The sequence below is a fragment of the Clupea harengus genome, chromosome 24 (genome assembly GCF_900700415.2).
Source record: "Clupea harengus chromosome 24, Ch_v2.0.2, whole genome shotgun sequence".
In the NCBI taxonomy this organism is placed as follows: domain Eukaryota; kingdom Metazoa; phylum Chordata; class Actinopteri; order Clupeiformes; family Clupeidae; genus Clupea; species Clupea harengus.
In genome coordinates this window covers 15,282,361-15,298,749 of record NC_045175.1, presented here as the reverse complement: position 1 = coordinate 15,298,749, position 16,389 = coordinate 15,282,361, and positions in this window count along the sequence as shown.

The following is a 16,389-nucleotide window of genomic DNA, read 5'->3' as shown; positions in this document are numbered from 1 at the left end:
ATAAATAGGGTATTTACATGAACAAGGAAAGTAGAGTTTATTATAGGGTATTATAGGGTATAGATATAAGGACCTGACATTACACATACACATTAATAATTACAGACAACACTTCTGTGATTAATATTAGTTCCCATTCATTAATGTATACACCCTATCCATTGGCAGCTTTACATATCACAAGCTACACACACACACACACAAACACACACACACACACACACACACACACACACACAGACACACGCACACACACGCACACACACACACACACACACACACACACACACACACACACACACACACACACACACACACACACACACACTCATAGACACATAGATGTAGATGCTCGTTCCTATTCATCAGTGTTCTGAATCCAATGAGTGGATTAAATGTGACCAGAGGTCAAAGGGCTGTAATGGAACTACATGAGCAGTTGAGATCATTGGTTTATTTTTATTGTTATTGTCATTCCATCTGATCAAAAATGTGCTCTGATATACAGACAGATTTGAGCAAGTCACCTCAGACTTACCTCAGACTTTTATTTTATTATGCGCTTGTGATTCATGAAATACCTTGTATGTACCCTCTGCCATCTAGTGCCTAAAAAGATTATTTCAAACAGTAACTCCACCCAAGACAAGTTTGTTTGTTCACATACAATTTGTTAACAACATAGACAAACATTTATAATCTATCTAATCTATCTAACAGTCTTGTTTCAGTTTGATCAGAGTCATGTCTTTAAAAAAATAAATAACTTGACATATTTTATCACCTCACCTAAGCATCATTATGACCTTATATGAGCCTTGCATGAGATGGTTATGATATGGCATTTAACAAACAATTTGGTATGGTATTAAGATATGGTTATAGTATGGTAAAAAACAAATAAAAACATACACACACACACACACACACACTCTCATACAAACATCTAACCTGTGATTTCATCAGTGTCCCTCTGGAAGGCCTTGGAGACGTTCCTCCGAGCCATGTTGGGAGATGGGTGCTTTCTGGAGTTCCTACACACACACACACACACACACGCACACACACACACACACACACACACACACACACACACACACACTGTTCATAAACACTAGGGGGAGCTCTAGTATATGTGAATACTCTGTACACTGTCACATTCTACTAACTGGGACCATGACTACAGCCAATCACAACGGTGTATCAAGGTCACAATCAAGTTCTCAGCACAACTCTCTGCTGATTGGTTGTTAAAAAAATCATACTCCACTGACAAAATGTGATTCATAGAAAATGTTATGGAACATGTGTGTAGCTACTGAAAGCTGCATATGGATAGGGTGTATACACTGATGAATGGGAACTAATATTAATCACAAGTGTCACAAGTGTATGTATTTATGTGTATGTGTTATGTCAGGTCCATATGTCTTCCATTATAACAATGGAAGACATATGTATTATATTTGTATTGGCCACTTTGTGGGCGTAAACTAGCATCTTATCGGGTTCAGCCAATCTGCTGTGACAGCAATATCTCACAACAAGCTGTTTGTTCAACACTCATACACTCTCTCTCTATCTCTCTCTTTCTCTCTCTCTCTCTCTCTCTCACACACACACACACACATAGGATAAAGGCCTATACACCCTATCCATATGCAGCTTTCAGTAGCTACACACACACACACAGACACACACACTATATATATATATTAGTGCTGTCAAACGATTACAATATTTAATCGCGATTAATCGCATTTATGTCATAGTTAACTCAAAATTAATCGCGATTAATCGCAAATTTTTATCTATTCTAAATGTCCCTTTGTTTATTTATTTTTTCCATCATTTTATTTTTATTTCAATCCCCTTATCAACATGGAAAAGTGGATTGGCTTGCTTTATGCAAATGTTTTATTTTATTGAAAACCAACATTGCCAAACAGGGCGGTACAAAATAAAATTATAAAGTGCACATTTCAGGTAAACAAGGACCCTATAGTGCAGTTTAACCATGGCTTAATATTTTCTTTTTTTCAAGTTTGCTGGGAACATAGCAGTCAGGCCTCTTATTTCAGAAACAACGAACCGTAACAGTTAGGTTACCAATAAAAGGTAAGCCTACTACTTCTTTACTTTCAGCCAGCTGCCTGTTGACATTTTCAGACAACAGTGAAGCTCGCTTCTTTTGCACAACAAAACTTTTAAAAGTAAACTTTCCATTCAGAAGTTTTTTATCATCCATTTCGCTGTATCGCGCTCACCATTCACTCAAACCGTAACGTTAGCCTACTACACAGTTTGCGAGGCCAAAAAGAACGTTAATGTAAAAAAAAAAAACATTTTTTTTTTAAAAATCGCGTTAATCGCGCGATAAAAAAATTAACGGCGTTAAAATGGGTTTGCGTTAACGCCGTTAATAACGCGTTAAACTGACAGCACTAATATATATAGTATATAGGGTAAAGGCCTAGGCAAATTCTTTGTCTACAATACTGTCTATTGATATTGTGGGTAATTCAATGGAATTTTATTCTATTCCTTGAGACAATTGTATTGTTGTGGCACTTTATAAATCAAATTGAATTGTTGTGACGCTTTATAAATTGGAATTAGTTCAAACAGGTAAAGAACTTAAAAGTGTAGCTCACCAAATGCCATATCATCATGCTGGTAAGACCTCAACTTTAACAAACGCTCACACAAACAGACAAGAGACCTTTATGGGCAGGATCTCCAGTGGCTGTTTACACTGCGTGTAGAAGTACGAGTACACCCTCCCGTCGAAGGTGAAATTATCAAACAACAATAACAAATTCTCTGACATTGTGCCAAAACTAAATAAATCCCTTAAGAATTCAGCTCTGAACTCTATGATATCAGGAGCAATGACTCCAAATGTTGATTCCTTTACAGCTGAAGCAGATTGCATTGTCTGAGTAAGTTAAAAAGGTTCTGCAGTAAAACAATATATTTGGGAATGCAAAAGGTACAAAGAAAACTTAGATTGTACTCACACAAAGAGTTCCTTTGATTAATCTTCAACTGCATCTGAATCAAACCGGTACTACAGTGGCATGAGATGTCGGGTTCCTCTGAAACAGTGTGCAGAGTGTGTGGTCTGATATGTGCAATTTCCTCCTTTTGAAAATATATTTACAAATAAAAGGCCAATCCATACAAAGACCAAACAGCCAATCACAAGCTGATTTTAGTTTTTGACTCCCTATATGGGCATGCCAAATCTCACATCTCCTCAGTTTGTGCAAATCCCATGAGCAGTTATGTGGCTGTTTCAGGTACTCTGAAGTTTATGCATGATGTGATGGGCTAGTGCAAAGTGAACAGAGCCATGTGAGTTAGTGTGCTTTGCAGTTCCAGTCATAATTTCACTCTAGCATTTCTTCTGTTGCGAGGTGGATTTAATTGTCATCTTAGCCTGTACGGTATAGGCCTTTTATTTGCTAGTTTGTATAGGTATAGGCTTTTTATTAAGGTGGCTCAGGTGCTTGCATTGCCGCCTCACAGCAAGAAGGTCCTAGGTTCGATTCCCGCATGGGGCGTTGTTAGTACTGGGGGCAGGTTCTCCCCAGGCCTTCGGTGCTCAGGTGGGCTATCTCCCAGGCCTTTCTGTGTGGAGTTTGCAAGTTCTCCCCGTGTTCACAAGGGTTTCCTCCACAAAGAACCCCATGCAAAAAACATGCAGAAGAACAGTTTGCTCTCATGTCCGTCCCTGACCAAGACTGGACATGAACACTTGGCTTCGTCCCCGGGCGCCATAAAGGCTGCACACTGCTCCTGGCTGCCCTTGAGGAAGGGTGGGTTAAAGGCAGAGGACCAATTTCACCGGCGACCTCTTAGGCATACGTGTGTGTGTGTGTCCTGTGGCGCCGCCCAATGCACATGTGTGTTGAGTGTCGTGCTGTGTGACAGCAATAAGCGTCTTTGACTTTATTAGTTGTTTGTGTTTATCTTTGTGTGACTTGTTTTTGTCTTTTTGTTTATATATTAATTATGCTGAGAGATTTTTTCTGTTGTGGTCGTGGGCATATGTGTCTGATCACAAGCTTGTCTTTTCCTCATATCCTCAAAACCACCTCATGTGACTCTCTGTCTCCGCTGGTAACCACTGTGCTAGCTGTGGTACCTTGGGTGCTGAGCTATGTAGATGTGGCCAGCATGCTTTGCAAAAAAAAAATCCAGTAAACATTTCATGTAAGAAATTCCCCTTATTAACCAGCTTCTACTTCTGTAAGTGCAATGCATTTTCCTCTATAGTAGATTTGAGTCTAGCATTAATCTTTCAGCACTGATTGTGCCATTGTTTCAGTTGTAATATATTTGTATTTACTTTGTTGTGTCATGGGACATTTCATGAAGGTTTTGTCTCTCTCTGTGTGTGTGTGTGTGTGTGTGTTTGTGTGTTTGTGTACGAGTGTTGAACAAACGTCTGGGTTACGATTGTAACCACGGTTCCCTTAGCAGGGACCAGATCTACACATGGGACATGACGAAGTCACAGAGCCAATCGAAGCTGTTTTCACTCACGCCGAATGGCTGAGAAGGTGTCAATCATTCTCCTGAGCCCGCCCCCTCAGGAGCGCTTCAATAGCCATGATTGACGCCATCTCATCCTCTTGAAATACTGAGCAGAAATGCTTGGGAGGACACTGTAAACTCCACGCAGTGTTAGATCTGGTCCCTGCTAAGGGAACCGTGGTTACAGTCGTAACCCAGGCGTTCCCTATCGCAGTGGACTGCGATCTAACACATGGGACCGTATCCCATCACGCGTGAATTACAGTGTTGGCCAAGAGCACCAACTCAATGAATTGGGCCTTCAAGAAGGGCTATATAACTGTTGATGATGGGGCAATAGAGGACGTTTTTATTTATTTATTCTTAGGCCATGGCGATCACAGATCCCCTGCCCCTAAGACCCCTATGTAAAACAATAGGGTTTGGACAGTGATCTGCCACTAGCCTGTGTGCCAAAGCAAACAAAAAGTTGATCAGACAGTCTAAAGGCTTATGTGCGCTACACATAACATTGACGAGCATGCGTCGGACACAGCTTGTTCATATGCTCCTCCTCTGCAGATGCAAAAGCAGGGGGTGAGAAGACGGCAAGTTCAATCACCTGATTGCAAAAATTCTAAAATGACACCAAGAGCGCAGCTGGTGGGGTCATGCCCCCGTGAGGAACACCACCGTTCAAATAAGCGCGACTTCAGTGTATAGAGAGAGCAGGTTGAAATGGCCCCAGCACTCTGGATCGTGGCCACCACCGAGTCTGACAACCCTGAGGCTAGCAGCCTGTCCCGTTCAGGTGCCAGGCTCTGAGCTGCCACAACTCTGGTCGAGGATGCCAGATTGTTCCGTGCGCCTGTGACAGGAGGTCTCTCTGGAGAGGTAGCTCCCAGGACGGCTGCACTGACATCCTGTTCAAGTCTGCGACCCATGGCTGGTTGGGCCAATGGGGTGCAACTAACAGCAGTTATCTTCTCTCGTCCATAATCCTGCTCAGCACATGAGGGATGAGAGGCACTGGTGGAAAAGCATGGGTGTCTGGCCATGGGTGAGCCAATGCGTCCACACCCAGGGGGGGGTCGGTGCCCCCCAGAGAAAACCAGAACAGACAGTGGGCGTTCTGTACAATGCAGAGACAGAGAACTTACTCCCCCCGTGGCAATTTATATACGCCATAGCTGTGGTGTTTTCTGTCCTGACCAGCACGTGATGACCACTCAACATGGGAAGAAAATGCCGCAGTGCCGGAAAAACTGTTTGCAGTTCCACCACATTTCTATGTGACTTGGCTTGTGCTGCAGACCAGCGGCCGTTCACAGTTCTCTCCTCGCAGAGTGCCCCCCATCCAGTTGCGGAGGCGTCTGTCGTGACACCATGCGACGTGTTACTATGCCCAGCGGAGCCGCAGCCCTGAAGAACTGAGGGGACTGAGCTTTAAAGACAGATACCACATTTGAAAAGGCTGCATGCGCAACATACTTAACTTATAAATGGATTGTTTAGATATTAATTATGCTAAGAGATTTACATTCATAACCATAAAAATAATAATCCTTTTTGGGCCTGTTGCCCTTCTCTACTCTGCCTGTCTGTGTGTGTGTGTGTGTGTTTTCCTCATTTCCTCAAAACCACCTCATGTGACTCTCTGTCTCCGTTGGTAACCACTGTGCTAGCTGTGGTACCTTGGGTGCTGAGCTATGTAGATGTGGCCAGCATGCTTTGCAAAAAAAAAATCCAGTAAACATTTCATGTAAAAAAATCCCCCTTGTTAACCAGCTTCTAGTTCTGTAAGTCTAATGCATTTTCCTCTATAGTAGATTTTCAGTCTAGCATTAATCTTTCAGCACTGATTGTGCCATTGTTTCAGTAGTAATGTATTTGTATTTACTTTGTTGTGTCATGAGACAATTCATGAAGGTTTTGTCTCTCTGTGTGTGTGTTTGTGTGATCACAGATCCCCTGCCCCTAAGACCTCCTGTAAAACACTAGGGTTTGGACAGTGGTCTGCAGTGCCGCCGCTCCCATAACGCGAACTACGCGCTGTGCGTAGGGCACCAAATCCTGAGGGGGCACCAAAAAATAGGCAACTGAAAAATCATCATAGTTATAATAATTATAATGCCGATATTATTTCAGTATAGAAATATTAGGCACCGTTTAGGCATGTATATCACAAAACAGGCAGAACAAGAGATATATTTAAATGCTCCAAAAAAGTTATGATGGTGCCCCCCCCCCCCCCCCCCCCCCCAAAATAAATAAAAATACACACTCAACTTCCCAAGCTCGCCGTGGGTGCCCTTTCCTATCTCAGTGGCCTGACGAACTTTGACAGTAGGCTAACTTTTCGAAAATGGCCTCAAAAAGACAACAGGAGTCAGGGGCACAAAAAAGAAAGACAAAGAAACTGCGAGATGATGCCCGTGCATCACTTTCAGGCAAGTCCATGTTTAATCATTGTTAAATACGGGAAATGTGCTGCTAATTTAATGGTTAGCCTATGCATACACCTCAAACTAGCTGACGTAATTGCTAATGTTAGCACACTCAAATATGTTATAACTTAGGTGCAAGTAGGGTCGGCAACCGTCCCGAATTGTCCGGGACATCCCGAATTATGGGTGATTTTGATTTGTCCCGTCAGGGACAGCTCCAGTCCCGTATTCCAATCACAGCCTTTTTTATTTGTATCCGTGAAAAGAGAAAAACGTTAAGTGTTATCTGTGCCCTGGAGACAAGCGCCTCTCAACTGCACTTGACTCCACAAGCATTTGTTACTCCAACACGAACAGGTGAAACTTGTAGCGAGAGATCATCATGCCTCGACTGAAGGACAGACTGCCCCAACTCAAATAGAGTATCTTAAATCACGATTAAATTGGAAGCTTGCACATTGACTACTGGTTGTTTTCATATTTCATATCAGCATTCTTTACACATGATGAACTGGTGTTAATATGTGTGAATATGAACTCATGAATTGAATATGAACTCGTTCATAAGATGTGTCACAGGCACCCATTATAATTGTAGAAGTTAAATCGAGGAGACTATAACATTAGCTAGATAACTAGCTATCATTGCCTGCAAACGGAAATCTTCCATTTAAATCGTTTAAGGTTATTAAAAGTTTCCTTTATTAAAAGTTTCCTAGCTAGCATAGCACCTTGATAACCATAGCAACCAGGAATCACAACTTTAGCTGCAAAGTTATGGATATGTAGTGACAAGAGGTGTTTTAGCTGTTCTACATAGTGTGTTTACAAAGTAAAGTAAAATTGTGTGAATTTTCTGCTTCTAAATCTTTGCTTTATTGAAGAAGATTGCTTACTTGTATACTTCTGCTTTTAAGTTTGTATTTATGGATGACTATTTAATTTCTACGAAGAATTTGCACATCCCACTACTTGTGTTTATGTATGTTTTGGCTGTTCTGTGTACTGTGTTTACAAAGTAGATTTTCCTTTTTCGTTTTAATAACATGTTAAACTGGAGGAAACAAAGTTTTTTTTTCTCGGGGGGGCATCATAAAGGAGTTATGCTTAGGGCACCAAAATGGCTAGCAGCGGCACTGGTGGTCTGCCCCTAGCCTGTGTGCCAAAGCACACAAAAAGTTGATCAGACTGTCTAAAGGCTCTTGTGCGCTTAACATAACATTGAAGAGCACGCACCGGACACAGCTTGTTCATATGCTCCTCCTCTGCAGATGCGAAAGGAAGGGTGAGAAGACGGCAAGCTCAATCACCTGATTGCAAAAATTGTAAAATGACACCAAGAGCGCAGCTGGTGGGGTCATGCCCCCGTGAGGAACACCACCGTTCAAATAAGCGCGACTTCAGTGTATAGAAAGAGCAGGTTGAAATGGCCCCAGCACTCTGGATCGTGGCCACCACCGAGTCTGACAACCCTGAGGCTAGCAGCCTGTCCCGTTCAGGTGCCAGGCTCTGAGCTGCCACAACTCTGGCCGAGGATGCCAGATTGTTCCGTGTGCCTGTGAGAGGATGTCTCTCTGGAGAGGTAGCTCCCAAGACGGCTGCACTGACATCCTGTTCAAGTCTGCGACACATGGCTGGCTGGGCCAATGGGGTGCAACTAACATCAGTTCTCTTCTCTCCTCCATAATCCTGTTCAGCACATGAGGGATGAGAGGCACTGGTGGAAAGGCATAAAGGCGCATGTCTGGCCATGGGTGAGCCAATGCGTCCACACCCAGATGGGGGTCGTCACCCCCAAGAGAAAACTAGAGCAGGCAGTGGGCGTTCTGTCCAATGCAGAGACAGAGAATGCACTCCCCCCTGGCAATTTCTATACACCATAGCTGTGGTGTTGTCTGTCCTGACCAGCACATGATGACCACTCAACATGGGAAGAAAATGCCGCAGTGCCGGAAAAACTGTTTGCAGTTCCACCACATTTCTATGTGACTTGACTTGTGCTGCAGACCAGTGGCCGTTCACAGTTCTCCCCTCGTAGAGTACCCCCCATCCAGTTGCGAAGGCGTCTGTCGTGACACCATGCATCGTGTTACTATGCCCAGCGGAGTCGCAGCCCTGAGTAACTGAGGGGGACTGAGCTTTAAAGACAGATACCACATTTGAAAAGGCTGCATGTGCAACATACTTAACTTATAAATGAATTGTTTAGATATTAATTATGCTAAGAGATTTACATTCATAACCATAAAAATAATAATCCTTTTTGGGCCTGTTGCCCTTCTCTACTCTGCCTGTCTGTGTGTGTGTGTGTGTGTGTGTGTGTTTTCCTCATTTCCTCAAAACCACCTCATGTGACTCTCTGTCTCCGTTGGTAACCACTGTGCTAGCTGTGGTAACTTGGGTGCTGAGCTATGTAGATGTGGCCAGCATGCTTTGCCAAAAAAAAATTCCAGTAAACATTTCATGTAAGAAATCCCCCTTGTTAACCAGCTTCTACTTCTGTAAGTGCAATGCATTTCCCCTCTATAGTAGGTTTGAGTCTAGCATTAATCTTTCAGCACTGATTGTGCCATTGTTTCAGTTGTAATATATTTGTATTTACTTTGTTGTGTCATGGGACATTTCATGAAGGTTTTGTCTCTCTCTGTGTGTGTGTGTGTGTGTGTGTGTTTGTGTGTGTGTGTGTATGAGTGTTAAACAAACCGCATGTTGTGAGATACTGCTGTCACAGCAGTTATGCTGAACCAGCTAAGATGCTAGTTGACGCCCACAATGTGTCCACTACAAAGTGTGGAGGATGGTTAATAATAACAAACATGATGGGAATAGGTATAAATATGGTATGTACATTAACCAGGCAAGTGACCAGGTTTTATTATAGTGTATAGATATAAGGAACGGACATTACACATACACATTAATACTTACAAACAACACTTCTGTGATTAATATTAGTTCCCATTCATCAGTGTATACATCCTATCCATATGCAGCTTTACATATCACTAGCTACACACACACACACACACACACACACACACACACACACACACACACACACACACAGATGTAGATGCTAGTTCCCATTCATCAGTGTTCTGAATCAAATTAGTGCATTAAATGTGACTAGAGGTCAATGGGCTGTTATGGAATTACATGATATTGAGCAATTTTAGTTTTTTCATCATATTCTTCATTAGCTTTATGTGTGCAAGATGTACAGTATGATCTATAAAGTAATATAATATTGGTCAAACTGATCAAAAATATGCTCTAATATACAGACAGATTTGACCATGTCAGCTCGGACTTACCTCAGACTTACCTTGTTTGAAGATCTTTCATGAACACACGCTTGCGATTCCTGAAAGACCTTGTACTGTATGTACCCTCTGCCCTCTAGTGGCTAAAAAGAGTATCAAAAAAGTAATTCCACCCTTGATAAGTTTGTTTGCTCACACAATATTTGTTAACAGCATAGACAAAAATGTATGATCTATGATGGTCTTGTTCCAGTTGATCAGTCGTCTTTAAAAAAGATTAGGCAGACAGATTTTGTGACCTCACCTAAGCCTCAATGTAAACTTATATGAGCCTTGCATGAGATGGTTATGGTTATGGTATGGCATTTAGCAGAAAGTATGGTATTAAGAGATATCTCGCAAATCTGCTCTGTTTTGCAGTGACTGTTGTGACGATCACAAAAGTAAATTTGATTTCTGACACTGCCTCTGTAGTTTATTGTCTCTAGTGGCGAAAGAGACTATTACAAGACTTACTTCACTTTTGACAAATGTATTGTTTATGCTCACACAAGATTTGTAAACAGCCCAAGATTTGTGTTTCAGTTGATCAGAGTTAATCAAATCAGATGTATTGACATATAATAACTTGTCAGATGTTAAGCATATATGAACATTCAATTTGATATCCGACTCTGCCTCTGAAGGCATCACCGTCCTAAGTCACAAGTCCTCCATAAGTGGAGGTGTGGCTATTATGTTTTCTAAAACCTTTATGACCCTTTCCTATGAGGTGGATGAGATCGTTCAGGGACGCTGTATAATAGTTGTGTCAAAGTTTGAGGATGCTACTGTAGTGTTTTGGAATGTATATGCGCCCCCAGTAGGGCTAGATAGAGTTATGTTTTTAGGTATAATTAGTAATACCATGAATGGTGTGGCATCACAAGGGACCAGCTGGTGGATGGGTGTGGCATTCCCCCTGGAGGATTGGCTGCAACACCACAAAATGGCCGCCATGCTACAAACTACACCTCCCAGAATGCAGCAGGACCCACCAAGGTGCTTAAGGCACCTAATTGAAAAGCAGCTCTTAAGAGCGGTGGTTCATGTTGTGCGAGAGTACCTGGAGCACCTGGAGCGCAGGGGAAAGCTAAGCGGAATCAAGGGACAGAGATCCCACAGTGGGTCAGAGACCGGACACTCAGGGAAGCTCAATGATCACGATTACTCCTTTGGAGGAATTTGCATCAAAGTGCTAGACAATATACAGTACATGGGCACACAGCAGAGAAAATAAAAAATGTCTGGCCTGGCTTAATAGAATGTATGTCAGCTCTTTAAAATCATGCAAGATCCATCCAGTCAGTTTTTCTGATCATGGTGCAGTTATATGTTGTACATCTATGACATCAAGTTCAAAAGTGCCTACTGGCATTTAAACACATCTCTATTTGATGACAAACATTTTGCAGATATTTTTACTTTCTTTTGGGAAAACTTAAAAGAAAAAAAAGTGCCTATTCCTCTCTGCAACAATGGTGGGACTGTGAAAAAATAACAAAATACAAAATAAACAACTATACCAGCTGTACACTTCTAATGTCACTAGAGAAATAGTAATAATTAAGCTCTTTAACTTAAAAAGGCCACACTAACTCATTTGTTAGATGTCAAAGGTCAAGGGGCACTGTTCCATTCAAAATTTCAGAACATAATGCAAATGGATACTCCATCAAAGTTTTCTTTCAATTTGGAAAGGAAAAAGGAACAGAGCAGAATGATCCGCTCTTTACTCTCAGATACGGGGCAAGAGCTCACTGAGCCTGCTGAAATTTGCCAGCGAGCTCTGACATCTGTAAGTGTGAGCTGGTGAACAAAGAGACCTTACCCAGTACTGCCAAAGTGAGGGCAAAGAATCCACTCCCAGTTTAGAAGACGCACTGTCTTTGAAAGAGATTCACACTGCACTCATGAGCATGGACAACATAAAATCTCCCAGAGTTGATAACAATTTTCTGGCAAATTGGAGAAGATCTCCTTGCATTCCTCCAAGATCGTCTTCAGAGAGGCTTCTTACAACACACCTATAGAAGGGCCATCATCACTTTGTTCCTAAAAAAGGGTTCAAAATATAGGCAACTGGCCCCCCGTTTCACTTTTGTGCACGGACTATAAGATTCTTTCCAAAGCTGTGGCTACACGACTGCAAACTGTATAATTGGTCAAGTAGTACACATTGACCCAGACCTACTGCATACCAAAGCGGTCAATTTTTTACAACATTGCATTGATCTGAGATCTTATTGATGTTTCTCGATTAGTTGGCATCAAAGTCGGTCGGCTTTCCTTAGATCAGTCAAAAGCCTTTGACAGTGTTGAGCATCTGTATTTGTGGCGTACTCTAGATGCATCTGGTTTTAGCCCTGGCTTCAGGGTCATGATTAAGGCTATGTATAGGGACATTAAAAATCAATGGTGGTTTGAGAGCTCCAGTGTGTAAAGGGGTTAAGCAAGGGTCTGCCATGTCAGGAATGCTGTACTCCTTGGCCATAGATCCACTGCTCCACAAACTACAGGGTGAATTAAAAGGTTTAACTCGTAACCCTTAACTCCTAATTGTAATAGTTGTTTTTATCTGTCTGCATATGCTGATGATTTAAGTGTCTTTGTCACTGGAAATGATGACATCAGCAAACTGGAGCATATATTTTAAGTTTTTCATTGAAAAATGTAAATTGGAAAAAAGTGAAGCTTTATTAATAGGACACTGGAATGGACAACTTCCTAGTCTAACTGGTGTGTTGGTTTGGGAAAGAGATGTGATAAAGTCGGTTAAAGGTCGTCTGGAAAAATGGAAGTGGATTCTCCAGACACTTTTACTGGGGCCAAAGGATCTGAGGCCCCTGGCTCAAACTATGCTACATGATGTTATTTTTTTTTTTTAAATGGACAGAGTCATTTTCTTGATGGACCACAAGAAACAGGTGGACTGCCACCTTTTTATTAAGGTTTGTTCAAAGCTTTGGGACTCTTAGATGCACAAGTGGCATATATGATTATATTCTAGAATACCTCAGCAATAATAACATGAGAGTAAAAGGAATGAAAAAGGTGCCCCCGTCCTCAGCATTTGTCACAATGTTACTTGGTGTGTGAGTGTGTGTGTGTGTGTGTGTGTGTGTGAGTGCTGATCTGATAAAGGCATTTTTTCCCCCATTTTCCCCCATTTTGTATCTCTGCGTTTGGCTATACAAACAGCTGCACCTCCAGTCACCAGTCCGTCAAACTCCTCAAGTTCGCGGATGACACCACTCTCATTGGGCTTATCTCTGTTGGGGATGAGTCCGCTTACAGGTGGGAGATTGACCATCTGGTGACCTGGTGTGGCCAGAACAACCTGGAGCTAAATTCTCTGAAAACAGTGGAGATGGTTGTAGACTTTAGAAAGAACCCAGCCCCACCCACCCCCATCACCCTGAGAGACTCCCCAGTCGACACTGCGGAGTCCTTCCGCTTTCTGGGCACCATCATCTCCCAGGACCTCAAGTGGGAGCTGAACATCAGCTCCCTCACCAAAAGAGCTCAACAGAGGATGTACTTCCTGCGGCAGCTGAAGAAGTTTAACCTGCCAAAGGCAATTGTAACAAAGGTAAATCTAGGTTATATATCTTTAGGGATCTGGTACCTCAGTGGCCAATAAACACAGGCAAAAGGGGCAAATACAATAATAAAGGAATTTATTAACAAGGCTATAGTAAAATTGTATAAAAGTAGGAAACACTGTTTGCAGTACTGACAGCAAAGACAACTCCAAGCCCAAAGACAAAAAGGTGAAAGGAAAATAATCAAATCAATTAAATCAAGCAAAGTAAATGAAAACCATCAATAAGATCACGACAACAAATGTGAACTAAACAAGCCAGTCTCTTCACACAGGTGACACACAGCAATACCCTGAGCTGGGCTTACAATGCAGCAAACGTGTACAGGGAGGTGGGCTGGAGAGGTGTATGCAGTGGCAGGCTACACAGTGTATTATTTAAAGAGAGCCAGTAGAGAAAGAAAACACAAAAGGAAAGAATACAATTACCCAGGTGGGAAGTGCGAGGGTCGGGGCTATGCGTTGCCTGTCGCCTAGTCGAAATACAGCTAGCCTAGGCTATCCTTACTGTTACCACCAAATCTCAAATGGCTTTGCTGGCTTGCTCTCCCGACTCTCGCAATTCCCAGACAAAAGCGGCCGCCCTGTCACCCGAGTTCCCCTTCCTTTTTAAACCCCACGTAATTGATAAGCCTCCCCCTGGTTCATCACATTGTTACTTCCCTTCCAAACCGCGGTTTGCAGGAAACTAAAGGAAAAATGCCGCGAGGCCATATCAAGTTAAAAGTCCCGTAACACACATGTAAATAAACACACATCTTATTATCCCCCAAATAACACAGAAGCCCCACTCAGTACCCCTTACACAATGATGGTGCACTTCTACACCTGCATCATCAAGTCCATCCTCACCTCCTCCATCACCGTCTGGTACGCTGCTGCCACTGCCAATGACAAAGGCAGACTGCAGCGTATCATCCGTTCTGCCGAGAAGGTGATTGGCTGCAATCTTCCATCTCTTCAGAACCTGTTCGCCTCTAGGACCCTGAGGCGGGCAGGTAAGATTGTGGCCTATCCCTCCCACCCGGGTCACAAACTCTTTGAGGTTCTTCCTCCGGCAGGAGGATGCGGTCCATCAGGACCAAAACCTCACGCCACAAAACCAGCTTCTTCCCGGCTGCAGTTAGCCTTATTAACAAGGCCCGGGACCCCCACCTGACCTGGTCTCTTATCCCACCCCCACACTCCAAGTCTGTGTTACATTAACACACATTACATTACATTGCTCATTCACATTGCACTCCTGTTTTGCATTTTGCACTCTACTTTCCACTTTAGTTTTTTTATATTCATTGTTTAGATATTTGTATCGTATATATTGTGTTTTTTGGTTCTGATGTGTAGTACTTTTCCTATGTGTAGTACTTATTTGTGTTTTTATGTTTTTATGTTATGTGTAGTACTTATTGTGTTTGTATGTTTTTTATGTTTACTGTATGCACCTTCACACCAGAAAAAAATCCAAGTAAGTGTAAACCTACTTGGCAATAAATCCCATTCTGATTCTGATTCTGATTCTGATGTGTATGTATGTGTGTGTCCCAGCGCCCATGCGTTTGCATCAGGTGGCATTTGTATTATATTCTCCATATATGATATGCATATGTGTTGAATCTCAAGAGTCAATATGTTAGAAGTCTTTTCTTAATAGCAATACCAACAAGAGATTCATATTGAGATTTTTGGTTCTTATGTGTAGTACTTTTCTTATGTGTAGTACTTATTTGTGATTTTATGTTATGTGTAGTACTTATTGTGTTTCTATGTTTTTATGTTTTATGTTTACTGTATGCACCTTCACACCAGAAAAAAATCCAAGTAGGTGTAAACCTACTTGGCAATAAATCCCATTCTGATTCTGATTCTGATTCTGATTCTGATTCTGAAAAGATGTAAATGCAAAACTATGAATAGAACCTGATAGAAATTATCTGAAATAATCCCAGAAAATAAAGATCTAAGTTCCAGTAATAATTATGAACAATTGCAATTGAGTTAATATAATGGGAATAAATTACATACAAAAGCACAATAAGAAATCCAGGTTTAAAAGAATATTAAACAGTTCTTAATATCTTAATAAAAAAAAGATTCACACAGTCAATGTACACATACTAGTACGAAGCTTTATACATATATTAACCTTAACCTGCACTTACACATTAGACATCATTGAATTATTGTGTCTGAATGAAAAAAGAAAATACATAGTTAGAAGCATTATAGCACACCCTCATTGATTTGCGATGGCTATTCTGTCGATTGAATTGTATTCAATGGTATTGGTGGTATTGGTGTTAAGTGGTCGTCTTTCTGGATCAACTTTCAATTTTCCTTGGCGCTTTTCTTCTCTCCTCATCCTGTCTCTTTCTCTCATCCTCCTGTTTCTCTCTCTCCTCATCCTTTCTCTCCTCATCCTGTCTCTCTCTCTCTCCTCATCCTGTCTCTTTCTCTCCTCATCCTGTCTCTCTCTCTCCTCATCCTGTCTCTTTCTCTCCTCATCCTGTCTCTTTCT